The sequence below is a fragment of the Dendrobates tinctorius genome, unplaced genomic scaffold, assembly GCF_039654945.1.
Source record: "Dendrobates tinctorius isolate UK_male_01 unplaced genomic scaffold, ASM3965494v1 ptg000016l, whole genome shotgun sequence".
Taxonomy (NCBI): domain Eukaryota; kingdom Metazoa; phylum Chordata; class Amphibia; order Anura; family Dendrobatidae; genus Dendrobates; species Dendrobates tinctorius.
This window is the reverse complement of record NW_027361684.1, coordinates 41,481,651-41,509,515: the sequence shown is the minus strand read 5'-3', so window position 1 is coordinate 41,509,515 and position 27,865 is coordinate 41,481,651.

Below are 27,865 nucleotides of genomic sequence, written 5' to 3'. Positions count from 1 at the left end.
TGGTGATAAAGCCCGCTGACAAAGGGGGGATCATGGTGGTATGGCCTGTATTGGCATATGAGAGAGAGGCATTTAGGCAATTGAGGGATGGGAGATGTTATCAGAAAATGACCTTCAATCCCACCATAGCATACCAACAGGAAATTAAAGCTATTTTGGAACATGCTTTTGTAGATGGGCTGATCAATCGAGAGCTTAGAGACAATCTTATACCTGAATTCCCCAAGGTGGCGTGTATATATTTTATACCAAAAATTCATAAAAACTGTACTACCCCACCTGGACGACCGATAGTGTCGGGCAATGGGAGTTTATGTGAAATTGTGTCTAAGTACTTGGACTCTCATTTAAAGCCTCTAGTCTCTGACCTGCCATCCTATGTGAAAGACACCAGTGATGTCCTTCGTAAAATCAAGGGCATCCCATTTGAAGATGATATGTGGCTCGTTAGTCTTGATGTTGAGTCCCTATACACATCCATTCAACATCAGGATGGTATACGGGCCACTCAGACTTACCTTATGATGGCGGATCATGATGAGAGGTTTGTTAATTTTCTGGTGACATTATTAAAATTTGCCCTTGAACATAATTACTTTATGTTCAAGAAAACCATCTACTTGCAAAAACAAGGCACGGCTATGGGGGCAGCGTTTGCCCCCTCATATGCCAATTTATTTTTGGGCATGTGGGAAAGGGACATTTTTTTCACTCGCCCAGTTGCCTTTATTGAGAAGGTCCTGTTCTGGGCCCGCTATATAGATGACATACTTTTGATTTGGCAGGGAACAGAACAGGACCTTCTCAGCTTCCTCAATATACTTAATGATAATGCCGTTAATGTCAGGCTTACGTGTAAGCACAGCCAGTCTGACATAGACTTTTTGGATATTAAAATCTTTAAGGGACCAGATGGTTTTCTACATACTGACATGTTTCGGAAAGAAACAGCGGTAAATTCCATTCTACATGCCACTTCCTCACATCCCAAATCATTGGTGGAAGGGATCCCAACAGGCCAATTTCTTAGGGCAAAACGCATTTGTTCGATTAGAAGCGTACCAGGGACAAGTAGAGGATCTTACATCTAGGTTCAGGTCTAGAGGTTACTCCAGACGTAGTATCCACAGAGGAATGAGGAAAGCCAATCAGGCGAAGCGAGTAGATCTACTTGTTCCTAAACATAGACCCATAGAAGTACAAAAAGTAAGATTTATCTCTTCGTTTAATGACAAGTGGCATGAAATGAAACAGGCCTTAGATAAATATTGGCCGATTCTTATGACCGATAGAACTTTGGTAAAATATGTCCCTAAACATCCCTCCATTACATACAGGAGGTCCAGTAACTTACGAGACAAGTTAGTGCACAGCTATCATATGGGTCAAAGGCCTGAGAAAGCATTTGGGTCTAAGGGTCCTAAGTGGGGATTTTTCCCGTGCAAAGAGTGCATTGCATGCCCCAACATGAAACAGGCCTCCTCTTTCAAATCTAGTGACGGTGGCACAACATACAATATCACGCAGCATATCACTTGTAACTCTATCGGTGTAGTTTATTATGCTGTATGTCCATGTGAAAAAATCTATGTCGGCATGACCTCCAGGCCTCTAAAAACTAGAGTAAGGGAACACTATAGAGATATCAGGAACGCCTCTGAAACTGAGGATAACACAACTCTCAAGTCAGTTCCGAGGCATTTCAAATTGTTCTATGAGAGCAACCCCATATTATTTAAGGTCTGTGGAATAGACAAGGTTCATATTGATCACCGTGGTGGAAACTGGAGAAAAATATTGGCTCAGAAAGAGGCGGAGTGGATATATAAGTTAGGCACGGTTCAACCGAGGGGACTCAATGAGGTTCTGAGCTTTGCCCCATTTCTGTAGGATGCCATAGGTATATGGTGCAGGTTTGTTTTTTATATGTTTTTAACTTTTTTTTTTATTCTCAGTTTCATTTTTAGTTTATCATTCTCGTATCACATTGCCGTGTGGTGTGCATGGATATTGGGCTGTGATGGCGTTTCAAGTCCACTGTTGGTGAAGTCGTCACAAGCCACCTTATATTGGAGGATATCCGAAAAGTAATTGATCCATACGCAGGAGAAATCAAGAGGGAATCTGACCATCGTGGGGTCTCCTTTTCAGGACTGCTGCATGTCTACACTGTGGAGTATTTTTTTGCATTGAGGATGTGTGACATCGGCGGCTATGCCCGCCGATGTCCCTTCCAGAGCAGCGCGCACCGCAGCGTTTCCCTACCTGCGCGCCCCCGTCCGGCCTCGCGCCCGTCGTCCACGCTCCCTCACGGCGGCTCCTGGCTTCCTCTCTCTGTCACGCGCGCGCCCCCTCCCCTCCTCTGTCTCCAGCGGTGGGCGGCGCTGAGGGCTCGGCCTGGCACACGCACTTCCGGGGGCTGGTATATTTCAGGCGTCCTCGCTGTTAGGAGGACGCCTGATGATTGTGTAGCAATCTGGCCCCTACAGTTCTTCTGTAGTTAGTCCTATCTCTGCCCATTCTTCCTGCCTGTCTCTGTGTCGTCCTCCCCGCTCTCCCCAGTCGGTCCAGGCCCTCCGGTTCCTCCATTCCACGTCCCGTCCCCTGTCTCCAGTTCGCCTTGTTTCCTCCTCTTGCCATTCCGTATTTAGCCCTTCCCCTAGCCACCTGTCCCTGCTAGTATATTTGTCCGCTGCTTCTCTAGGCCTTTTGTTTGTGGAGCCGTCCCTCTTGGTTCCGGCTGTCGCGCCTCCGTCCTCTGTGGTCCTGCCCCAAACGGTCCCTGTATAGGGGTCGGTCTTCACCTGGCGTGCTCGACCCGGGGGCTCCGGATCCGCGATCCAGAGGGTCCACTCTCTGACATAGTTTTCGTCAGCACTACAGTATCATCAGGCCATGGACCCCGCCGGTGCCGCGGCGGCCACTCAAAAGGAACTGCTTTTCCTAAGGGAAAATCAGACCCGTATCATGTCATTCATGAAGTCCATGGACACCCGGCTCTCCGCCTTGCAAACCGCTGACCCAGCGCATGCACCCCTCTTAGTCAGTCTCCAGCAGGAGCTCGCACAGCAGCGCGATGCGCAATCTCACATTTTGGGGTATATGGCGTCCGTGGATGATCGGCTGCTTTCTTTGCAGTCCTCAGCGGCCGCTTCTAACCAAGCCCGGGACGCTGCCTCTTTCCCTCCTCCCCGTCTTGGTAAGCCGCCTAGGTACTGTGGGGACCCAAAATTATGTAGGGGATTTTTAAATCAGTGCAGATTGCACTTTGATCTTCTACCCCAACAATACCCCACGGACCGTGCCAAGGTGGCCTTTATTATCTCCCATCTAGAGGGGGAGGCGCTGGCTTGGGTGAATCCGTTGTGGGAGAGGGATGACCCGGTGGTGACTAACATCCAGAGTTTTTTGGAAACTTTCCGTAAGGTTTTTGATGAACCCGGACGCCTTGCTTCCTCTACAGAGGCCCTTTTTAACCTCTGCCAGGGGTCCCTTACTGTAGGGCAATACGCCATCCGTTTCCGGACCCTGTCCTCGGAGCTGGGGTGGAATAACGAGGCCCTGGTTGGTGCTTTTTGGAGAGGCCTTTCTTGTAAAATCAAAGACGAGTTGGCCGGGAGTGACCTTCCTACCACCCTGGAGGATCTCATCTCCCTGGCTACCCGTATTGACCTGCGTTTTCAGGAACGCGCTAGAGAGTCAGCCAGGGAGAGGAGGTCCTTTAGGTTATACCAAGCTCCCATTCCGCGCACCGTTGCCCTTCCTAGTAACACTGTTCCCGAGCCTATGCAGGTGGATCGCATCAAGCTGTCCGAACAACGCCGTAAGGAGAGGATGACTAAGGGACTCTGCCTATATTGTGGTGGGGCCAATCACTTCGTCCGCACTTGTCCTGAGAGACCGGGAAACGCATCCGCCTAGGCCAGGTAGGAGAGGGCCCCCTAGGTAATCTGACCCCCTCTCTCCCACTTACTCTTTCAGCTCTGCTTATTGCAGGTCGGGGGCGTGGCTCTGTGGAGGCGTATGTGGACTCGGGCTCAGCAGGCAACTTCATCCGCCAGGAGGAGGTTGACAAACTCCAGATTCCCGTGGTCGTCCTAAGTAACCCTCGAGCAATCACCTCCGTCGATGGCAAACCTCTTCCTGGGCTCATTACCACGGTTACCATTGAAGTAAAGCTACAAATTGGCGCACTTCATTCTGAGAAGATTGCCTTCTATGTCCTGCCTCAATTATCCCATGCCATTCTCTTAGGACTTCCGTGGCTTAGGCGGCATGAGCCAGTCATCGACTGGCGCTCCGGAGAGATCCTTCGTTGGGGGCACCCCTGCCATGCCAGCTGTTTACGTACCCTGGTTCGTTCCCATCCTCAGCTTAGGCCAACGGACCTCCCCGGCCTTCCTGCTCCATACCACGCCTACGCTGATGTTTTCTGCAAAAAGGAGGCGGATTCCCTGCCTCCGCACCGGTCCTACGACTGCCCCATCGACCTGATTCCTGGAGCGGTTCCTCCCAGAGGTAGAACTTACCCTCTTTCTCCTGCCGAAACCTCTGCCATGACGGAATATATCCAAGAAAATCTGTCCAAGGGGTTTATCCGGAAATCCTCCTCTCCTGCGGGCGCAGGTTTCTTCTTCGTCCGGAAGAAAGACGGATCACTGCGGCCTTGCATTGATTACCGGGGTCTAAACAATATCACCGTAAAAAATCGTTACCCCCTTCCGTTGATTCCTGAGCTCTTTGACCGTCTGAGAGGAGCTCGGATCTTCACGAAGTTGGATCTGCGGGGAGCCTACAATTTGGTCCGGATCCGTGCAGGGGATGAGTGGAAAACGGCCTTCAATACCCGTGACGGGCATTATGAATACCTGGTTATGCCCTTCGGCCTCTGTAACGCTCCCGCTGTATTTCAAGAATTTATCAACGAGGTATTCCGGGATCTACTCTACTCCTGTGTGGTCATCTATCTTGACGACATTCTCGTTTTCTCGCCCGACTTGTCCTCCCATCGCAAAAGCGTACGCTTGGTCTTGCACCGCCTTCGAGAGAACCAACTCTACGCCAAGATTGAGAAATGCCTTTTTGAGCAGTCGTCACTGCCCTTCTTGGGATATGTCGTCACCGATTCCGGCCTAAAGATGGATCCCGAAAAACTCAGTGCGGTACTCAAGTGGCCCCGTCCAGTGGGGATTAAGGCCATCCAGCGATTTCTTGGGTTCGCAAATTATTACCGTCAGTTTGTGCCTCACTTTTCTACGGTTACCAAACCCATCACGGCCTTGACCCGCAAGGGTGTGAAGCCCAACAGCTGGTCCCCTGAAGCTGAAAACGCTTTCCAAGCCTTGAAACGTTCCTTTGCGTCAGCACCCATTTTGCATCGGCCTGTGACCAGCAGGCCCTTCGTCCTGGAAGTGGATGCCTCCTCCACTGGAGCTGGAGCAGTCCTGTCCCAGCAGGCTTCATCCGGACGGTTGGTTCCTTGCGGCTTCTTTTCTAAAGTCTTCTCACCTGCGGAGTGCAACTACTCCATTGGAGACCGAGAATTACTGGCCATTAAGATGGCTTTGGCTGAATGGCGGTATTTACTCGAGGGGGCTGTACATCCCTTTACCATCCTCACTGACCACAAGAACCTGGCGTACCTGCAGTCTGCCCAAAGACTCAATGCCTGGCAGGCCAGATGGGCCCTGTACTTCTCCCGCTTTGACTTCCAACTTCATTTTCGTCCTGGTAAAAGGAACATCATGGCCGATGCCCTTTCCAGGTCATTACAGTCATCGGAGAAGGAAGAAGTCCCATCCCATATTATCGAGCCCACCAAAATGATCACCGTGGCCCCTGTGAATTTTGCTATTCCTCCGCCCGGTAAGACTTTCGTCCCTCAAAACAGACGTACGGAGGTGTTGGGCTGGGGGCATTCCTCCAAAATTGCAGGGCACGTTGGGTCTAAAAAGACTCTCCTACTGCTGTCTCGGTATTACTGGTGGCCCACGCTTCGCCAGGATGTGATGGACTATGTTGCCTCGTGCACAACCTGTGCCCAGAACAAGGTGGCTAGGACCTTGCCCGCCGGTCTTCTTCACCCATTGCCAGTTCCTGAGGCCCCCTGGCAGCAGATCGCCATGGATTTTGTAACTGATTTACCCCGCTCAGCCGGATGTACCACCATCTTAGTCGTAGCAGATCGTTTTTCCAAAATGGCCCACTTCATTCCCTTACCGGGACTACCATCCGCTCCGAAGTTGGCCGAGATCTTCATCCACCAGATCTTCAGGCTGCATGGTCTTCCTCAGCGGATTCTGTCTGATCGGGGGGTCCAGTTCACCTCCCGCTTCTGGAGGGCTCTCTGCCGGCTTATGGGAACATCTCTCGACTTCTCCGCATACCATCCTCAGACCAACGGGCAAGTGGAGCGAATTAATCAGGTGTTAACCACCTACCTACGTCATTTCGCCAACGCCCATCAGGACAATTGGGTCGCGCTCTTACCTTGGGCTGAATTCTCGCACAACAATCATCCCAGCGAATCTACCACCAAGTCACCTTTTTTTGTGGTAACCGGTCAAAACCCAGGTATTCCGTTACCTTTCTCCACGTCTACAGGAGTACCCGCAGCCGATTCTCTTGCTAAAGAATTCTCGCAGATTTGGAGAGAGACCAGGGACGCGCTCAAGGGTGCCAACAACCGAATCAAGAAGCATGCAGACAAAAGACGGAGGGACGTGCCTCCGTACCATCCAGGTGACAAAGTCTGGCTTTCAACTCGACATATCCGTCTGAGAGTTCCCTCTTATAAGCTGAGTCCTCGGTACATTGGGCCGTTTGAAGTAATTGGACGTATTAATGAGGTGGCTTACAAACTGAGGTTGCCTGCTTCGCTCCGGGTTCCCAACGCCTTCCATGTCTCGCTCTTGAAACCCGTAGTCCTGAATCGGTTCCAACCAGTTTCCATCGTCCCTCCTTCACCTGTTATCTCGGACAACGTCTTCGAGGTCAAAGACATCCTGGCTATGAAAAGAGTCCGGGGTAAGACCCTTTTTCTTATCGATTGGGTGGGTTTTGGTCCCGAGGAACGGTCCTGGGAACCCCGGGAGAATGTCAATGCTCCCCGGATTCTGAAAAGGTTTTTTGCTAATCTCAGTAAGAAGGGACGTAAGGAGAGGGGTACTGTGACATCGGCGGCTATGCCCGCCGATGTCCCTTCCAGAGCAGCGCGCACCGCAGCGTTTCCCTACCTGCGCGCCCCCGTCCGGCCTCGCGCCCGTCGTCCACGCTCCCTCACGGCGGCTCCTGGCTTCCTCTCTCTGTCACGCGCGCGCCCCCTCCCCTCCTCTGTCTCCAGCGGTGGGCGGCGCTGAGGGCTCGGCCTGGCACACGCACTTCCGGGGGCTGGTATATTTCAGGCGTCCTCGCTGTTAGGAGGACGCCTGATGATTGTGTAGCAATCTGGCCCCTACAGTTCTTCTGTAGTTAGTCCTATCTCTGCCCATTCTTCCTGCCTGTCTCTGTGTCGTCCTCCCCGCTCTCCCCAGTCGGTCCAGGCCCTCCGGTTCCTCCATTCCACGTCCCGTCCCCTGTCTCCAGTTCGCCTTGTTTCCTCCTCTTGCCATTCCGTATTTAGCCCTTCCCCTAGCCACCTGTCCCTGCTAGTATATTTGTCCGCTGCTTCTCTAGGCCTTTTGTTTGTGGAGCCGTCCCTCTTGGTTCCGGCTGTCGCGCCTCCGTCCTCTGTGGTCCTGCCCCAAACGGTCCCTGTATAGGGGTCGGTCTTCACCTGGTGTGCTCGACCCGGGGGCTCCGGATCCGCGATCCAGAGGGTCCACTCTCTGACATAGTTTTCGTCAGCACTACAGGATGCATATACCAGCATATATGTATATGTTCTTGGGTCTGTATAATGCTTCTGTTGGAGTTTTACTCCTTTAATCCTGACATATTATGCACCAAGGGGTCTGCGATGTACTGTAGATAGGTAGATATTCCAGTGGTAATCATATATCATATGTTTTGAATGGGGAGTGATTATGCAGTGACAAGGTCCCTTTACAATTATAGATCTAGGCTCCAATATACATGTTATATGCCCCTTAGGGATTTATTTCCACATGGTCTTCTTCCGCACTAGGTTGTAGTATTATTTTAGATAACTGAGGATTAAAGGAACACTCCATGTTGTTATGCTACTTGTGTAGTTGGTGATTTACACTAAGTTTAATTGAGATCCTTATTTTTCATTATAAATGTTATTATAACATATTAAATTTATTAAATAAGGGTCACCTGGGCTTGTTCCCCACATCTCATTACATCGTTAGACAAATTTCGCATACTTCAATGGAGAAACTCTGGATGTATGGATTTTTGAACTCAGTTTGGTAGGACGCTATTTATGCCCATTATGTAGTTACAAATGATGCGTCTGAGCAGAATAATCCTTGGATATAACATCACACTGCTGTATATCATCATTCTCGTGCATCTCCCAGTGCACCGTGCACACTCTGTGTGGAAACGTCTGTCAGATGGGTTAGGCACCTCCTCTCTGCCCTGACACGTCGGGCGGAGGAGTGGCTTACCGATCTGCAGCGTTATCCTGCAGCGTGGTGCGTCGCCTTGGCGACGCGTTCTCCCTGGCTTCATTCAGCCATCTCCACATCATTACGTGTATGATGGGGAGTGGTTGCGGGGCCGGGATCGCGCCATGATGACGTCACACGCCGGGCACCGGGCGACTTCTCAGGTGTGAGCATTTTGCAATTAAGCCGCTATATATACTCCAACACACCATGCAACCATACTCACCTACCTCCCAGGACGAAGCTAAGGCAAAACGCGCGTCGGGGACTGCGGTATCACAGGTCATATGTGCTTTTCATCTTAGGGGGTTGCTTCATATTCAGAATGGAGGCATATGCTATAGACACACTTGTGTTGTGTATTGCACCTATGTGATGGCATAATACTGTGGGTATATATTACCTTTTGCCCCTGACCCAGATAATGCTTTATACTATTACTGACGACATATTTCATAGATATGTAGTGTTTTGGCCATATTATAGGTCACGTCTTTTGACTATATGTGTCTGTTCAGTGTCATTAGCAGGATATTAGGTCCAAACACACACCTCCTTTAGATTTGGTTTTTTGTTCAAACTATTATAGGATTGTTATGCATTGAATCTGACCATTATCCGCTGTGAACTCTTTCATGCCGGGCATATATTTTTGCAATGTCTATCACATTGTTATGTAATATCGGATGCCTCCAGTACTTTAATTAAGTTGCCATTATCTTTGCAGGCAACTATAGTCTTCTGCCTATGAATGTATATGTTTTGCATATCCCCAATTTTTCATATTGGTGCACTTTGCCATGACTTTAGTTTTGGTGTATCATTTTTGTGTACACTTGTACACGACTAGCACACTAGTACCTGTGATATCCACTGATATATCTATCTCCTTTTATCATGTTCATGTCTATTGTATGTGTTTCAATAAAGCAATTTGTATTTTATGGCATTATGCTTCCTTGATCTGTTTGGTGTATGCATTAGTTGGGAAGTGCCATGTTTTTTCAGGCCCCAGTTGTGAAAATTTGTAGATCCTAAAATGTGTTGGGAAATTTCTCCTGAGTACACTGATACTTCATATGTGGTCATAAACCACTGTTTGGGCGCACGGCAGGGCCCTGAAGCGAAGGAGCGCCATTTGACTTTTGGAATGGAAAATTAGCTCCAATAGTTAGCGGACACCATGTTGTGTTTGGACTGCCCCTGTGTGCCTAAACATTGGAGTACCCCCACAAGTGACCCCATTTTGGAAACTAGACACCCCAACGAACTTATCTAGATGCATAGTGAGCACTCTGAACCCCCAGGTACTTCACAAATTGATCTGTAAAAATTAAAAAGTACTTTTTTTTTTCACAAAAAAATTCTTTTTGCCTACATTTTTTCATGGGCAACAGGATAAAATGGATCCTAAAATGTGTTGGGCAATTTCTCCTGAGTACTCTGATACCTCATATGTGGTCATAAACCACTGTTTGGGCGCACGGCAGGGCCCTGAAGGGAAGGAGCGCCATTTGACTTTTGGAATGGAAAATTAGCTCCAGTAGTTAGCGGACACCATGTCGTGTTTGGACTGCCCCTGTGTGCCTAAACTTTGGAGTACCCCCACAAGTGACCCCATTTTGGAAACTAGACACCCCTTCGAACTTATCTAGATGCATAGTGAGCACTTTGAACCCCCAGGTACTTCACAAATTGATCTGTAAAAATGAAAAAGTACTTTTTTTTTTCACGAAAAATTTCTTTTTGCCTACATTTTTTCATGGGCAACAAGATAAAATGGATCCTAAAATTTGTTGGGCAATTTCTCCTGAGTACACTGATACCTCATATGTGGTCATAAACCACTGTTTGTGCGCACGGCAGGGCCCAGAAGGGAAGGTGCGCCATTTGACTTTTTGAATGGAAAGTTAGCTCCAATCATTAGCGGACACCAGGGCGCTTATGGAAAGTATGTAGTGTACGTCAGGTTGGTGTGTGTGTGGTAGGGTATGCACCACACACCCACACACACACCAACCTGACGTACACTACGCCACACACACCAACTTGCCACACTACATTAGGTTGGTGTGTGTGGTGTAGTGTATGTCAGGTTGGTGTGTGGTGTAGTGTAGTGTACGTCAGGTTGGTGTGTGTGGTATAGTATACACCACACACACACCAACCTGACGTACACTACGCCACACACACACACCAACTTGACGTACACTACGCCACACCTACCAACCTGACACTACATCAGGTTGGTGTGTGTGGCGTAGTGTACGTCAGGTTGGGGTGTGGTGTAGTGTAGTGTACGTCAGGTTGGTGTGTGTGGTATAGTATACACCACACACACACCAACCTGACGTACACTACGCCACACACACCAACCTGACGTACACTACGCCACACACACCAACCTGACGTACATTACGCCACACATACCAACCTGATACTTCATCAGGTTGGTGTGTGTGGCGTAGTGTACGTCAGGTTGATGTGTGGCGTAGTGTACGTCAGGTTGGTGTGTGTGGTGTTGTGTTGTGTATGTCAGGCTGGTGTGGGTGAGTTCTGTAGTGGAGTGTCAGGATGTGTTTAGTCCATGGACGTGTGATGAATTCTGAAGCATTCATTCAAACACAGTCCAGGTTTGTCGGGACCCGTTTCACATTGGAATCGAGTTTCCCTTCTTGTCCCCCTTTTATAGCATACCCAGCACCTTTTTTTTTTCTCTCCTCACGGGGAAAATGTTGCCCTGGTACCATACGAGAAACTTGAGTTCCAGGGGTGCTGGGGCGCGCTCCGTCCTCCTCTCCAAAAATCATGGCCTTTATCACCGCCTCCTGGAAATCAAGGAAGGAGTGGTCCTGGCCTGCACATCGTGATAGCACGCATGCATTATACAGTGCCATTTGTACGAGGTACACAGTCAGTTTTTTGTACCACACCTTCGCCTTCCGCATGGCACTATAGGGATGGAGGACTTGATCAGAAAGATCAACTCCCCCCATGTGATGGTTGTACGCCAGGACACAGTCCGGTTTGTGGACCGGTGCTGGGGTACCTCGAACGGTGGTGGCCGTGGTGCCGGGACCATGGATTGTGGTCAAGACAAAGACATATCTTTTGTCTTTGAACTTGACCACAAGCATGTTGCCACTACATTGGGCTCGGCTCTCACCCTTTCGGAGAGGCTGCTCAATTAGCGGCAAAGGAGACCCCTCTGGTTTCTGCGCACGGTACCGCAAGCGACGGTAGCTCTGGCAGAGAGGGATTGAAATAGTGTGATGCTTGTATAAAAGTTATCAACGTACAGATGGTAACCTTTATCAAGCAGAGGATGGACCAAAATCCCACACTATTTTCCCACTAACCCCCAAAGCAAGTAGACATTTTGGGGGCTGGATCCTACTGTCCTTTCCTTGGTAAACTCTAAAGCTGAGAGTGTACCCTGAGGTACTCACACAGCTTGTAGAGTTTCATCCCGTACCTTGCCCTTTTGCTGGGCAGGTACTGACGGAACTAAAGCCTCCCTTTGAAGTGGATGAGGGATTCATCCACACAAATTTCCCTTTCGGGAATGTACACTTCAGCAAATTTGTTGTTGAAGTGTTCGACGACTGGCCGAATTTTGAACAGTCTATCAAAATTCGAGTCATCGCGGGGAAGGATTTCAGTGTTGTCCCTGAAATGAAGAAATTTATAAATAGCCTCAAACCGTTTTCGAGTCATCACCATGCCAAATACTGGAGTTTGATATAAAATATCAGTACTCCAGTATTGGCGAATTTCTGGTTTCTTCACAATCCCCATGTGAAGGACTAGTCCCCAATATTTAATCATTTCTACAGAGTCCACGGGACTCCAAGTAGAGAATGAAGAAATTGGGTGTTCCGCCAAAAATTGTTGGGCATACAAGTTTGTTTGCTCCACCATGAGACCGACGATTGACTCCTAGAAAAAGACTTTGAAAAAGTCTATTTCCCTTACGTTGGCAGTCTCAAACTGGATTCCTGATTGGGGAACAAAATCAGGAATCCGTGGAGCAAAATTTTCAGGGACGGGGGTCCAGGAGGGAGACCTAGTGCTAGGTTGGGCGTGACTAGCACTAGGTTGGGGGAAACTCACACTTGGCTGTGAGACTTCCTCCAAGGTACCCGACTCTTCCTTTAAGGCCTCCGACTCTTCCTCCCTGGGCTTCGGACGATTTCTCGTCCTGCGACATCTCGGTGGTGGCAAGTCTGTGTCGTTGGAAGAGGAAGCGTGGGAGGAATAGAGAAAGGTGGGGTCATCTCTCTCACTATCAGTATCAGAGGCAATAATTTCATATGCCTCCTCAACTGAGTAGACCCTTTGGGACTGGGATGACTGGGATGAGCGGGACATTGTGCATGTGGTGTGTGTGCGTGTGTAAAAAACCTTTATTATAGTGTGCGTGTGTATGTGCGAGTGTTTGGTGAAACTTTTTACTGGAGGAATGGGCTGTCAGGAGGGGACTGTCAGGTGCGCGGGGGGCAGGAGCGGACTGTCAGGTGCGCGCGGGGCAGGAGGGGACTGAGGAGATGGAAGTGGAGATGGAACCAGCAGCAGCAGGGGGGTGGTCAGGGGGGCAGGGGGTGATCAGGGGTGATCACTGGGGCTGGGGGATGGTCACCGGGGGCAGAAAGGGGCTGTCAGGCGCAGGGGGGCGCTGAGGAGAATTAGGTGGAGACGGAACCAGCGGCGGCAGCAACAGTGGGGGTGATCAGGGGTGCAGGAGGGTGATCAGGGGTGCTGGGGGGTGATCAGGGGTGCTGGGGGGTGATCAGGGGTGCTGGGGGATCACCAGGGGCAGAGGGGGGCTGTCAGGCACCGGGGGGCAGGAGGTGGCTGAGGAAATAAGGAAATAAAAAAACCTGCAGCAGCAGGGGTTAATCATCAGGGGGGGCAGGGGTTAATCGGGGGGCAGGGGTTAATGAGGGTGGGCAGGGGTTAATGAGGGTGATCACTGGGGCACAGGAGGCCGTAGGCGGCTGAGGAGCTGGCAGATGTGGAAACAGCAGGTGGATGATCGGGGGTGCTGGGGGAGGATCAGGGGTGCTGGGGGATGATCAGGGGTGCTGGGGGATCACCAGGGGCAGAGGGGGGCTGTCAGTCACCGGGGGGGGCAGGAGGCAGGAGGTGGCTGAGGAGATAAAGAAATAATAAAACCTGCAGCAGGGGTTAATCAGGGGGGCAGGGGTTAATCAGGGGGCAGGGGTTAATGAGGGTGATCACTGGGGCACAGGAGGGGGCTCTCAGGCACAGGAGGCAGTAGGCGGCTGAGGAGCTGGCAGAAGTGGTAACAGCAGGTGGATGATCGGGGGTGCTGGGGGAGATCGGGGGTGCTGGGGGAGGATCAGGGGCAGGGGTGAGTGAGCGGAGGTGTGAGGGGCTGGAATTAGGCGGCGGAGGAGAGCGGTATACTACCGGAAGGCAGTGGTGGCAGCGGCGGCGGCAATGAGAGCGGCGGCAGCGGTGACGGCGGCGGCGATCGCAGGTCAGGGCGGCAGTCTGGCACCTCTTCCTCAGCTTCCACGGACGGGATGAAGTTGAAGAGCGAGACAGCCATGATTTTACACCGCCCCTCCACATCTGATTGGAGGGCTAGCGTCACATGGACGCTAGCTCCAATCAGATGCGAGGGGGGTGACAAAAAGGTGACTGGGAGTGATCGTATCCCCGGGGGCACAAATCCATCCCCCCTGGGGTCAAGTCTAGGTCCCCCTGTGCCGGCGGGTAGAGTGAACTTTCATTGAACCCGCTCACCCGACCCGCAGGAGGGAGATCTTTTCATGACGCCGCATAGGCGTCATGGGTCATTTTGCCACGACTTTTCATGACGCCTATGTGGCGTCAAAGGTCGTTAAGGAGTTATTTGAAGAGCCACATGTGAATAGCACCACAGTGCGTATGATTGACCACAGCTCCATTTACATGGTGCTCTTCAAAGCTACGTTTCCCAGGATCATGGGGGTCCCAGCTGTCAGATCCACAACAGAGAAAAAGAAAGATGGGAAAGAAATAACAGAAAGAGAAAGAAAGGGGACAGAAAAAAAGAACAGCAAGAGAGAAAAAAAGAAAGAAGGGAAAGAAAGAACAGAGGGAGAGAGAAAGAAAGAGGGGAAAGAAAGAACAGAGAGAAAGAAAGAGAAATAAAGAAAGAACACAGAGAGAGAGAAAGAATAGAAAGAAAGAGGGGAAAGAAAGAGAACAGAGAAAGAAAGAACAGAGACAAAGAAAGGAAGAACAGAGAGAGAAAGAAAGATTACAGAGAGAAAAAAAGAGGGGAAAGAGAGAAAGAAAGAGGGGAAATAAAAAACAGAGAAATAAAGAAACGGGAAAAAAATAGGGGAAAGAACAGAGAAAGAGAAAGAAAGATGGGAAAGAAAGAGAACAGAGAGAGAGAAAGAGGAAAGAAAGAACAGAGAGAAAGAATGAGGGGAAAGACAGAAAGAAAGAACAGAGAGAGAGAAAGGAAGAACAGAGAAAGAAAAGAAGAACAGAGGGAGAAAAAGCAAAGAGAAAAAGAAAGAAAGATTAGAGAAAGAGGGGAAAGAAAGAACAGAGCGAGATAAAGGAAGAGGGGAAAGAAAGAACAGAGAGAAAGAAAGGAAAGAAAGAACAGAGAGCGAAAGAAAAAAAGAAAGATTAGAGAGAGAAAGAAAGAACAGAGAGAGAAAGAAAGATTCTATAAAGATACTATAGCAGCCCAGCTCCCATTGTAGTGCCCACCTGAGCCTCCCGATGCAGGACATATCATGATCCGCTCACATGGCCGGCATCCCCGAGTCCAAGGCGATCCCGTTGTCTGCGCTGTCGGAGGACACGGTGATGGATCTGAAGCATTCCCTGAAGTGCCTCCATGGTTCCGTCACAATCTCCTCCCGAAATTACTTCATTTCCGGTCAGCTTCTAGCACATCACTTCCGGTGGAATGTCATGTGCGAATTTTAAAGTGCTCCTCGGGGCTCCGCCGTGTACTCCTGTGTCCATGGGAAAAGTAAGCTCCCGGCAGAGGGGCAGACTCTCTCTCAAAATCGGGACTGTCCCGCTGGGAGGTATGGATGCTCCCCACCATACACCTTGTACACATATGGCTCCGCACACCTCATATACACACGGTTCCGCTTTTTATGCCTCGCACACATGGCTCCATTCCGTAAACCTCGTACACATGCGGCTCTGCTCCGTACACCTTTTATACACGTGGCCACGCTCTCTACATCTTGTACTCACATGACTTCACTCCGTAAACCTTGTACACATGCAGCTTTGCTCCATACACCACGTACACACGCAGTTCACTCCATACACATGCGGTTCCACTCCATACACACATGGCTCTGCTCCGCTCCATACACACGGCTCAGCTCCGTACACTTCGTACACACAGGGCTCCGTTTTGTACGCCCCATACACACACAGCTCCACACCGTACAACCGTTACACACGCGGCTCCGTTCCGTACACCCCGTACACACGCGCTCCGCTCCATACACAGACGGCTCCGCTCCGTACACCTCGCACACACACGGCTCCACTCAGTACACACATGGCTCCACTCCGTAAACCTCGTACACATGCGGCTCTGCTCTGTACACCTTTTACACACGTGGCCACGCTCTGTAGTCCTTGTACACGCATGGCTCCGCTCCTTAAATTTTGTACACATGCAGCTTTGCTCCATACACCTCGCACACACGCGTGTTATGAATGGGTCACCGTGGAGAAAAAAGCAAACAAGTTAAGCCACAGAAAACCAGAGTGGTTGGTAACTATGCAGATTGCAGATCCCTGATCTTATCACACAACTAGCAGTAGCCGTGGAGCGTGCCTACGATGAACCTAGACGCCTCGTCACGGCCGGAGGACTACATAAGCCTAAAGCAAGAAAAGGGAAAACTAACTGCCCCAGAGCAAACCCCAAAGGAATAGATAGCCCCCACACATGTATTGACGGTGAAACAAGATAAAGGCACAGACACAGGCAGGAAAATAGGCTGAGCAAATGATGGGGCCCAATCTAACTAGACAGGAAAGGAAAGGGAAGACACTATCTGCAACCTGCAAAAAACCCTACAAAAAATAATGTCCAACACTTCTGATAGCAAAATTAACCCTGAAGTCACTAGACTTCTCCCACTATATCAGCACTCTGAAATATTCTGAGACAGAGCAAAAAGAGACCGAACTAGTAAGGGACAAAAAGCCAATTGGCAAAATACTGATAAATAAGAGTGGAAATTCAGCTCAGCCCCCAGCCGGGGCTGGCAGACCACACAAAAAACTGAATAGACCAACAAAATCAAGTGTGAACATTAGCAGAAAAACTTAGCTTTAGATTACTGGAACAGAGCTAAAAACCAAGAGCTGACAAGCCAGAAGGAATCACCAGCAACTGAATAGGGCGTTGGCTGTCTTAAATCCAATCTGAGAATCCTGAGATCCAATCGTCATCCTCATTCTCAGGTGGCAGATCTCCACCGATCAAAACAGCCGCACCACCTCCCGTCACCACAAAAAGGGAGTCCAGAAGGGGAACTCTCAACTGGTGAGAATGAACTCACAACACATGCAGTTCCGCTCCATACACACGCAGCTCCGCTCTGTACACCTCGTACACACATGGCTCCACTCCGTAAACCTCATACATATGCGGCTCTGCCCTGTACACCTTTTACACACGTGGCCACGCTCTGTGCACCTTGTACACACATGGCTCCACTTCGTAAACCTTGTACACATGCGGCTTTGCTCCATACACCTCGTACACACACTTGCACTCCATATACACGTGGCTCCACTCCGTACACACATGGCTCTGCTCCACACACACACGGCTCAGCTCCGTACACACAGGGCTCCATTTTGTACAACCCTTACACACGCGACTTCGCTCCGTACACGCCCTACACACGCGGCTCCGCTCTGTACAACTCGCACACGCGCGGCTCCACTCCGAACAACTTGTACACATGGGTCTGCTCCGTACACCTCTCAAACGCATGGCTCCACTCCGTACACCTTCACACACATGGCTCTGCTCCGTACATCTCGCACACGCATGGCTCCACTCCGTACACCTCGTACACACACGGCTCTGCTCCATACACCTCACACACGCTCGGCACTGCTCCATACACCTCGCACATGCACGGCTCCACTTCGTACACCCCATACACACGAGGCTCCACTCCATACACACACGGCTCCGCTCCATACACCCCGTACACGCGCGGCTCCGCTCTGTACACTCCATACACGTGTGGCTCCGCTCCGTACACCTCGCACACTCGCGGCTCCGCTCCGTACACCTCGCACACACATGGCTCCGCTCCGTAGACCTCGCACACGTGCGGCTCTGCTACATCCACCCTGTAAACCCCTCCTGACCCCACACAGAAACTTGCCTCATTCAGCACGATGACAACCAGCACAGCAGAGACTTGCATGCACTGAGGCCCCTGATCATGTGACCTCGACTCCTCCCCTCCTGTGACCTCATCACAGGTCCTGTGGGAGAGAATAGAACATAGTGGCAGAGCAGGGATGGAGATGATCGATAGACCGAGGGCTGATGCGCACAGAACAGGACCTGTGATGAGGTCACAGGAGGGGAGGAGTCAGGGGGTCACTTGATCGGGGGCCCTGACTCCTTCCCTCCCGTGATCTCATCACTTACAAGCCTTTGCACGCTACCGTAGCACCAGTGTGCAGGCTAAATTGTACGTGCTGCGGGTAGCAGAGCGAATAATGCCGCCCCCCTGAGCACAGCTGCTGCCTGCCGCCTGATCTACAGGCTCAATGGCCTCATTATAAGTGCGGCCCTGGGAGGATGGGGGTTAATGCACGCTTGTGGGGTCTGCTTGGTTTGACAGCGGGGTTAATGCTGGCTTGCGGGGTCTGTTGGGGGAGGGTTAATGCACGCTTGCGGGGTCTGGTTGGGTAGGGGGGTTAATGCACGCTTACAGGGTCTGAGGGGTTAATGCATGCTTGTGGGGTCTGTTTGGGTCGGGGAGGTTAATGTACGCTCGCGGGGTTTGGTTGGGTCCTGGGGGGGTTAATGCACTGTTATGGGGTCTGGTAGAGTCCCGGGAGGGGTTAATGCACACTTGTGTGGTCTAGTTGGGTCCCAGGGGTTGGTAATGCATGTTTCTGGGGTCTGGTTGGGCTCCCGGGGGATTAATGCATGCTTGTGGGGTCTGGTTGGGTCGGAGGGGGGTGGTAAATGCACGCTTGAGGGGTCTGGTTGTACTTCTGAGGGGGTACTAATGCATGCTTGTGGAGTCAGGTTGGGTCCCGGGGGGGGGGGGTTAATGCATGCTTGTGGGGTCTGGTTGGGCTCCCGGAGGGGAGATTAATGCATGCTTGTGGGTTCTGTTTGGGCTTCTGGCTGGATTAATGCATGCTTTTGGGGTCTGGGTGGGCTCCTCTCTGTGGAGGGGATTGGTGCATGTTTTTGGGGTTTTGTTGGGCTCCAGGGGGGGTGAATGCTCATCTGTGGGTTCCGGTTGGGTCCCGGAGGGGTTAAGGCACGTCTGTGGGATCTGGTTGAGTCCCGGAAGGGATTAATGCATGCTTGGGTCCCCCGGGGCCCTACCAGACCCCACAAGCATGTGCATTAATCGCCTCCCCAGAAGCCCAACCAGACCCCATAGGCGTTAATTAACCTCCCCCCCGGGACAACCGGACCCCACAATCGTGCATTAACTCCCCCTGGTCTGGTTGGGATCTCGGGGAATGGGGGATTTCATGCACAATTGTGGTGTCTGAGTGTCTTGGTGATTTGATGCTTGGGCAACGAGGCCTATGCTCGGGGCGGGCCTGTCTGCATCTGTTGTGACTTGAAAGGGGGGATTGATTTTGGGGTAGGCGCTCGACTGGTAGGGCTTTTTGTTTGGGGAACAGGTGCCATGTGGTGGGGGTTTATGCTTGGGGTGGCCGACGGAGTAGACGTTCGACGGGGGTTTATGCTGGGGAAGCTGGACATCCGATGGGGCTTATGCTGGGGAAGGTAAGAACAAAACCGTTGGCACAACCCTGAGAATTGTAGGTGGTGCCCAAGTAGGATCCCAATCCGTGAACTAAATATATATAAACTTGGCACACACCAAAGGTTTCTGATGCAGAATGGTGATTTTTAATTATACAACAGTACATACATACACAGACGTTTCGGTCTAGGACCTTCATCAATGTACGATATATTGTACTGTGAGGTTCTTAGTGACTGGGCTTTGTGAGATAGACCAATCCAAGCGCTTGGGATTCGCGGCGGATACCGCGTCCACACTCCACAAACCACCACGCAGTGGGACGGCTTCATGTGCCTCCTCACATGGACATCTGGGGAAACCTTCCTATTCATGCAGCCTCCACGTTTGACAGAAGCTCCTGTGACCCTACTCTTAAAAAATCCAGGCTCTTGTCTAGCCTTCTCCGGTAGCCAGGCCACACTGCCAGCACCCTGAACAATCATGCACGCCAACTTTCTAGTGCTTCCTGCCCTCTACCTATCAGGGTAAGAGAACTTTTCTTCTGCAACAGAGGACTAAACTCCTGCTTCCTAAGAGGTGCACAGTCCAATTGTGGTTGTTTCGGAAATGTTCAGTCCAAAATAGCAACCAACAGGACAACTCTCTTACCCGCCAGGAAGAGACCTTGCTTCAGGCCATCCCCCTCCTGGTATCCACAAAGCCATCTGCGCTGGTCTGCTAGGCCTGGATCTAGCAGACTCCCTTTGGCATGATGGAGGCGTTCCCACCCTGGATGTTACTTAGGGCCCCGTCACAAATAGCGACTCACCAGCGATCCCGACAACGATATCAGCTTGTCAGGATTGCTGGTGAGTCGCTACATGATCGCTGGTGAGCTGTCAAACAGACAGCTTCACCAGCGATCAGCACTAGCGACGCAGAGCGCGCGGCGTCGCTGTGTAAGTTACCAGCGCGCTGATGCAGGGAGCTGGTAACTAAGGTACACATCGGGTTTCTAAGCGGCGCGCGTCATTTAGAAACCCGATGTGTACCTTGGTTACCAGCTCCCTGCGTCAGCGCGCTGGTAACTAAGGTACATATCTGGTTTCTAAGCACAGCGCAGTGCTTAGAAACCCCGCGTTTACCTTAGTTACCAGCGCGCTGATTGCTGGTCTCCCACCTGTCACACGCAGTGATGCGTGCTGGCCAGCGGGAGACCAGCGATCAAAAAAATGTCCTGGCTATTCCAGGATGATCAGCGATACCCGGCAGGGGGCCAGTCGCTGATCGCTGTCACACACAGCGATCTCGCTGGTGAGATCGCTGTTGCATCACAAAAGTGACTCAGCAGCGATCTTGCTACCGAGATCGCTATGTGTGACGGGGCTTTTAGGGTTGGCTGCTGTCGCCTTCACTATTCAAGGCTGGTAATATGATATCTGGTCCTAGACACCGGAAGCCGCAGACCCTCCCATCCGTTCTGCCCTCATGCACCAACAGCAAGTTACAGTTGTACAATACATATGAAATGCATTACATGAAACAAGCAAATGTTTTCAATGCAAAAAATGCACTTTTATAAAATTAGAAAGGGTTCTATGTATTTTAGAATGTTATTTAGCCAATATTTCTGTAAGTAGAAGTCTGAGATTTCTGTGGGAAATCTTAATTTGTTCCTCTTAAACTGGTTCTGAATGTAAATAAAACATTGCTCTGATTTATAAGTCTCCATGTTGTAATTTAGCCTTTTATTTCATGTGTGGGGCAGGACAAGCCCATGATGCATCTGTGTTGACACATGTGAGGTACTGTAATAACAGGGTGAGACAGGGAAACCAGTTTTGAAACAGTGAAGTTCACTTGTACAAGCTGCATAGATGTAAACCTGCCTAAAGGGAACCTGTCACCAGGTTTTCTTCATAAAAAAACCCGATACAAACTGGTGTGTATGGAGCGTGTAAGCGCACGTTCACACTGGCCACTGAACAGAAGAAAAACAGACAAACATGATTGAATACCCTGCAGTAAATGGCATAGTGCATGAAAATAATATAGGGTGTTTAGTTAACATATTCTTAAAAAAAAACCCAAAGCCATCCCACCACTTCACGGTGACATAATTGGGACAGTCCTAACTCTAATATTAAAAACCTTACCGCTTTGTCCTGTGACTTGCATGTGGATAAGGACTGAGAAGGAATTATATCCAGTTTGGCTGTAGGACAATTCTTTTTGTGTTTTTTCATTTAAGACAAATTACGGCTTAAAAAAAACCCCAAAGCCATCCCACCACTTCAAGGTGACGTAATTGGGACAGTCCTAACTCTAATATTAAAAACCTTACCGCTTTGTCCTGTGACTTGCATGTGGATAAGGACTGAGAAGGAATTATATCCAGTTTGGCTGTAGGACAATTCTTTTTGTGTTTTTTCATTTAAGACAAATTAAATGAAGATAATAGTACCAAAGAATTTGTGTTTGCAATCATTTTCAGGAAGAAACTGAGTATTATCTGACAGAATTGCAGGGGTGTCAATACTTTTGTCCATAACTGTATATATAGTACCACAACTACCTGTATACCCTTTATATACAGCATTTTATAATGCACGACCACTATCTCACTGCCCTTATATATACACAACATTCTAGAATGCCAATCTGCGTAACTTTGTTGTTTTTTTTGTTAGACTTTCCTGCGGGGCAGTCCCATCCAATGAGCTTCGCTAGTCTTAATCCGCTGCCTCCTCCTCTTCTATCACTGTCCTTTCTTTGAGTCGACGACGTGTCCTAAGTTCATCCACACAGTGTCTTCCATCGCACTCCGGTGCAGGCTCATTTCTCTTTGCACTTCGCAGTATTTTGCTTTGTGCTCGGCCGGGCAGAGACTTGTTGTTAGGAATCTGGGTCATTCTATGCATATGCAGCAACCCAGATTCTCACATTTGTCTCCTGAGGCTAAGTCCTTTTTCCCTGCGTCTGAGCATGCTCACGGGACTAGCTCTCATTGGAGTTCAGGAGTCAGGTGCTCAGGTCCTGCTCCTGATTTGATTGGTTATGCTAGGGGCTCTGGAGGTTTCCAGCAGGTCCCGTACACTATAAAAAGTGCGCATGGCCGCTATGCCATGCGCTAGTATTTTCCATACTTGCTGCTGTGTGTTTGGTGATGGATGCTTGGACTGGTGAATGACTTATTATGAAACCCCTTCCCTCTGATAATACGAACGTGTGAGTGATTGGGATACAGCCAGTGTGCGCGCTAGCGCCAGCGCGCTCAAGCATCCTCTGTTGCAGCAGCCTGCGTCCTGCATTGCACCTGCTATATCGCGCCTGCAGCCCGCTTTTGGCGTTCGCAGTCGCGACGCCGTGCACACGCCTATTCATGGTAAGTCCATTCGGGTGTAGTGCTGTTCTTAACTACTCCGGCTTTGGCTACCGCACGTGTTTCCCGCTGAGTGTCTGAGGCTAATACAGACTCAGCGTTTTTTGCATTTGTGTTTTGTGTGCAGCTCTGTGAGTTTTTAACAGAGTTTGCTTTTGTGCACCAGGTTCAGTTCTTCCTGTGCACATTACCGTCCTGGTGCTCTGCCTTTTCAGCAGCGGTTATTACACCTGCCGCACGGTAGACCCCGGGCAGCGAACACGTTTATTTATATTTTTTTAAGCGTGTTCCGCCGCCGTAACATAATAATAGCGCCAGGGTCTGGCTAAAAATGGCAGATCAGCAGCAACTGTTGCAATGCGTGCGACAGCTCGAGGCTCGCGTGACCACCCTTGAGAGGGCCCTCGCAGCTTCGCAGGCCACGGATGCTGCTGTCCAGGCACTTACGGACGCAGTGGGACGTATGTCCATGTCTGCCCTTGCGCTGACAGTTACCCGCCTCCCGTTACCTGAGACATATTCTGGGGATGGCGCCTCCTGCAGGGGTTTTATCAGCCAGTGCTCGATACATCTGGAGCTGCTGGCTGCGCAATTCCCTACAGAACGGGCTAAGGTGGCCTTTATTATATCCCTACTGTCGGACAAGGCGCTGGAATGGGCAACGCCACTTTGGGAACGTGGTGACCCGGATGTTCGGACCGCGGCTAATCTGCTTACCGCTATCAAGCAGGTGTTTCTTGGTCCATGGGTTACCCACGATACCTCTCTCCAATTGCTGGCCTTGTCTCAAGGATCACTCTCAGTAAGCCAATACACCGTCCGTTTTCGGACACTGGCGTCTGAGTTAGAGTGGTCTGACAAGGCACTCATCCCAGTTTTTTGGAGAGGACTAGCCGAGCACGTGAAGGATGCTCTCTCCACTAGAGAGATCCCTACCACTCTGGAGGAGCTAATCTTCATATCCTCCCGTATTGACCTCCGTTTTTCGGAGCGTGGTTTGGAGCGTGCTCACACTAAACGTAGAGGTACTCCGGCTTCCAAATTTTTTGAGCCTTTGGATCTGCCCGAGCCAGAGGTTCTACCCCCTGAGCCCATGGAGGTGTCTCGCACCATTTTGGAGACATGTCCGGCGCAAGAGACCATGTGCGGTTGTCACCATCTGTCTGCTGCTTCTCAGGAAGACAGCGCCCCGCAATGGTCTGATTGCTAATCGGTAGGCGAGACTTTTGTCCCTCCTCGCCAGTGGCCTAAAGTTCTCGCGTGGGCACATGCGCCCAATGCGGACGGCCATCGTGGCTATATGCAGACCACGAAGTCACTGGCCGGTTCGTATTGGTGGCCGCACAGGGGTCGGAATGTAAAGAAATTCATTCGGGCATGCACCCTATGTGCTCGGCCTTCTCCTAAAACTCCCATTGTTTCCCGGGTGTCCCTCCTGAGACCTGGTGATCTGGTCTCCCCCGATACCGTCCGCATCTCCCGGTTTTCGGTTTCACCTACCGGGAGATCAGGCTCGCCTTTTGACGAGTCTGAGAACTGTGCTGCTGTCGGGCACAGGCTGGTGGATCGGAGGGTTCAGGGAGGAGGGGGACCTAGGAGGGGGGGTAATGTTAGGAATCTGGGTCATTCTATGCATATGCAGCAACCCAGATTCTCACATTTGTCTCCTGAGGCTAAGTCCTTTTTCCCTGCGTCTGAGCATGGTCACTGGACTAGCTCTCATTGGAGTTCAGGAGTCAGGTGCTCAGATCCTGCTCCTGATTTGATTGGTTATGCTAGGGGCTCTGGAGGTTTCCAGCAGGTCCCGTACACTATAAAAAGTGCGCATGGCCGCTATGCCATGCGCTAGTATTTTCCATACTTGCTGCTGTGTGTTTGGTGATGGATGCTTGGGCTGGTGAATGACTTATTATGAAACCCCTTCCCTCTGATAATACGAACGTGTGAGTGATTGGGATACAGCCAGTGTGCGCGCTAGCGCCAGCGCGCTCAAGCATCCTCTGTTGCAGCAGCCTGCGTCCTGCATTGCGCCTGCTATATCGCGCCTGCAGCCCGCTTTTGGCGTTCGCAGTTGCGACGCCGTGCACACGCCTATTCATGGTAAGTCCATTCGGGTGTAGTGCTGTTCTTAACTACTCCGGCTTTGGCTACCGCACGTGTGCCGCTGAGTGTCTGAGGCTAATGCAGACTCAGCGTTTTTTGCATTTGTGTTTTGTGTGCAGCTCTGTGAGTTTTTAACAGAGTTTGCTTTTGTGCACCAGGTTCAGTTCATCCTGTGCACATTACCGTCCTGGTGCTCTGCCTTTTCAGCAGCGGTTATTACACCTGCCGCACGGTGGACCCCGGGCGGCGAACACGTTTATTTATATTTTTTTAAGCGTGTTCCGCCGCCGTAACACTTGTTCCTGCACGGAAGCGTGATGGGGGAGGTTGTGCAGATGATGTAGGACCCATCATCCTCGGGAAGGAGGACTGTGCTGGAAGAAGACCAGTGACAAACATAATACCAGACCGCCCTGTAGGTGAGTATAAGATGTTATTTACATTTGCCTCAGACCACACGTGAGGATGTTGCTAGACTGTGCCTCAGATCACACGTGAGGACGTTACTAGACTGTGCCTCAGACCACACGTGAGGACGTTACTAGACTGTGCCTCAGACCACATGTGAGGACTAGTGATGAGCGAGTATACTTGTTGCTCGGGTTTTCCCACGCATGCTCGGGTGTCCTCCGAGTATTTTGGCGTGCTCGGATGTTTAGTTTTTGTCGTCTTATCTACATGATTTGCGACTTGTAGACAGGCTGAATATATGTGAGAATTCCCTAACAAACAGGCATTCCACACATGTATTCAGCCTGTCTGCAAGCATTGCAGATAAGACGAGGAAAACTAAATCTCCAAGCACGCCAAAATACTCGGAGGACACCCGAGCATGCTCGGGAAAACCCGAGCAACGAGTATATTCGCTCATCACTAGTGAGGATGTTACTAGACTGTGCCTCAGACCACACGAGAGGACGTTACTAGATTGTACCCGCCAGGCATCAGACCACACGTGAGAACATTCTTACGTTGTGCCTGCCATGCCAAGTGGCACAGAAAGCAGAGTAGAAAGTTGGTCATTGTATTTTAAGTCACTGCTTGTGGGGATCATTACTGTATATACAGGAGATGTGGTGGTACATACTTCATATAAAAATCTCTGTGGCCCGGTACTGTGCAGTGATGTGAAAACCTTTTTGCCCACCCCTCCTGATTTTTTACTCTCTTGCATGTTTGTCATACCTAAATGTTTCAGAGTAGCAAATAAATTAAAATATTTGACAAAGATAGTACAAGTAAACACAAAATTCAATTTGTAAATGAAGGACTTTATTATTAATGGGGAAGAAAATACAGGGCCCTGTGTGAAAGTTATTGCCCCCTACTTTGTTTTAACTGTGGTTTGTCACATCTTTGAAAAGCAAAGTTCAGTTTCCCTAGCCACACCCAGGCCTGATTACTGCAACACCTGTCCTCAATCAAAAAATCACTTAAATAGGACCTGCCTGACAAAGTGAAGTAAACAAAAAAGATCCTCAAAAGGTAGACATGCTGCGATCCGAAGAAATTCATGAACAAATGAGATGGAAAGTAATTCAGATCTATCAGTCTGGAAAATGTTATGAAGCCATTTCTAAAGCTATGATATTCCAATGAACCACAGTGAGATCCATTATCCACAAATGGAGAAAACATGGTACAGTGGTGAACCTTCCCAGGAGTGGTCTGGTCAATAAACTTAAAATATACTTGAGGGGATGAAAAAGTTATTGAAAATGGCATTTTTTTTAAGTTTATTTTATATGAAAAAAATTTTTTCTTCAACTGTACAATATAGGAACATAGAGATACATTGTACATAGCAATGTATCTCTGTACAACCTGCAATACAGCTCACTATTAACAAATGTTGCAATATTTTTTCAGTGTGGGCGGTAGATGACTGATTATTATCTGTGGGCATTATTTTTCATGATTTTAATGTTTTTGAATAAAGTTTTTAGTTTATGTGTTTTAATGTTGATGCAGAGTTTTTTTTCTCTCTTTATATGAACTCCATTCCGATGTCATCACTGATACAATTGTGCTCAAAAGTTTACATAACCCCACAGAACTTTTGCTTTCTTGGGCTTTTTTCAGAGAATATGAATAATAACACCAAAACTTTTTCTCCACTCATGGTTAGTGGTTGGGTCAAGCCATTTATTGTCAAACTACTGTGTTTTCTCTTTTTAAATCATATGGACAACTCAAAACATCCAAATGACCCTGATCAAAAGTTCACATCCCCTGGTGATTTTGGCCTGATAACATGCACAGAAGTTGAAACAAATGGGTTGGAATGGTTACTAAAGGGCCCATTACACATAGTGATATCCTATGCAGTAGGAATGGTGTTCCTTTCACCATAGTCCTTGTTGACCTGTTGACCTCTCTCCAAATGTAACGTTTATGGTTGTGGCTAAAAAGTTCAATTTTGGTCTCATCACTCCAAATTAGGCCGGTTTCACACTAGCGCTTTTTCAGCGCGCGCACGGCCGGGGGTAGCTCCGCCCCCGAGCCGGCTCTCTGCCCGGCGTGCCCGCCCCTTCCTTGTAGCGCCGCCTACTAGCGGACAGCGGCGCCTGCGATCGGCGCACCCTATCTTTAGCATAGGGTGCGCCGATCGTGCGCAGGCCGTGCGCTAGTTGCGCTTTGACCTGCGCTGCGCACTTTTGACGGTGCGCCGTGCGTGCCAAAATCAAACTTTTCGGATTTTGGCGCGCACGGCGCACCGTCAAAAGTGCACAGCGCAGGTCAAAGCGCAACTAGCGCACGGCCTGCGCACGATCGGCGCACCCTATGCTAAAGATAGGGTGCGCCGATCGCAGGCGCCGCTG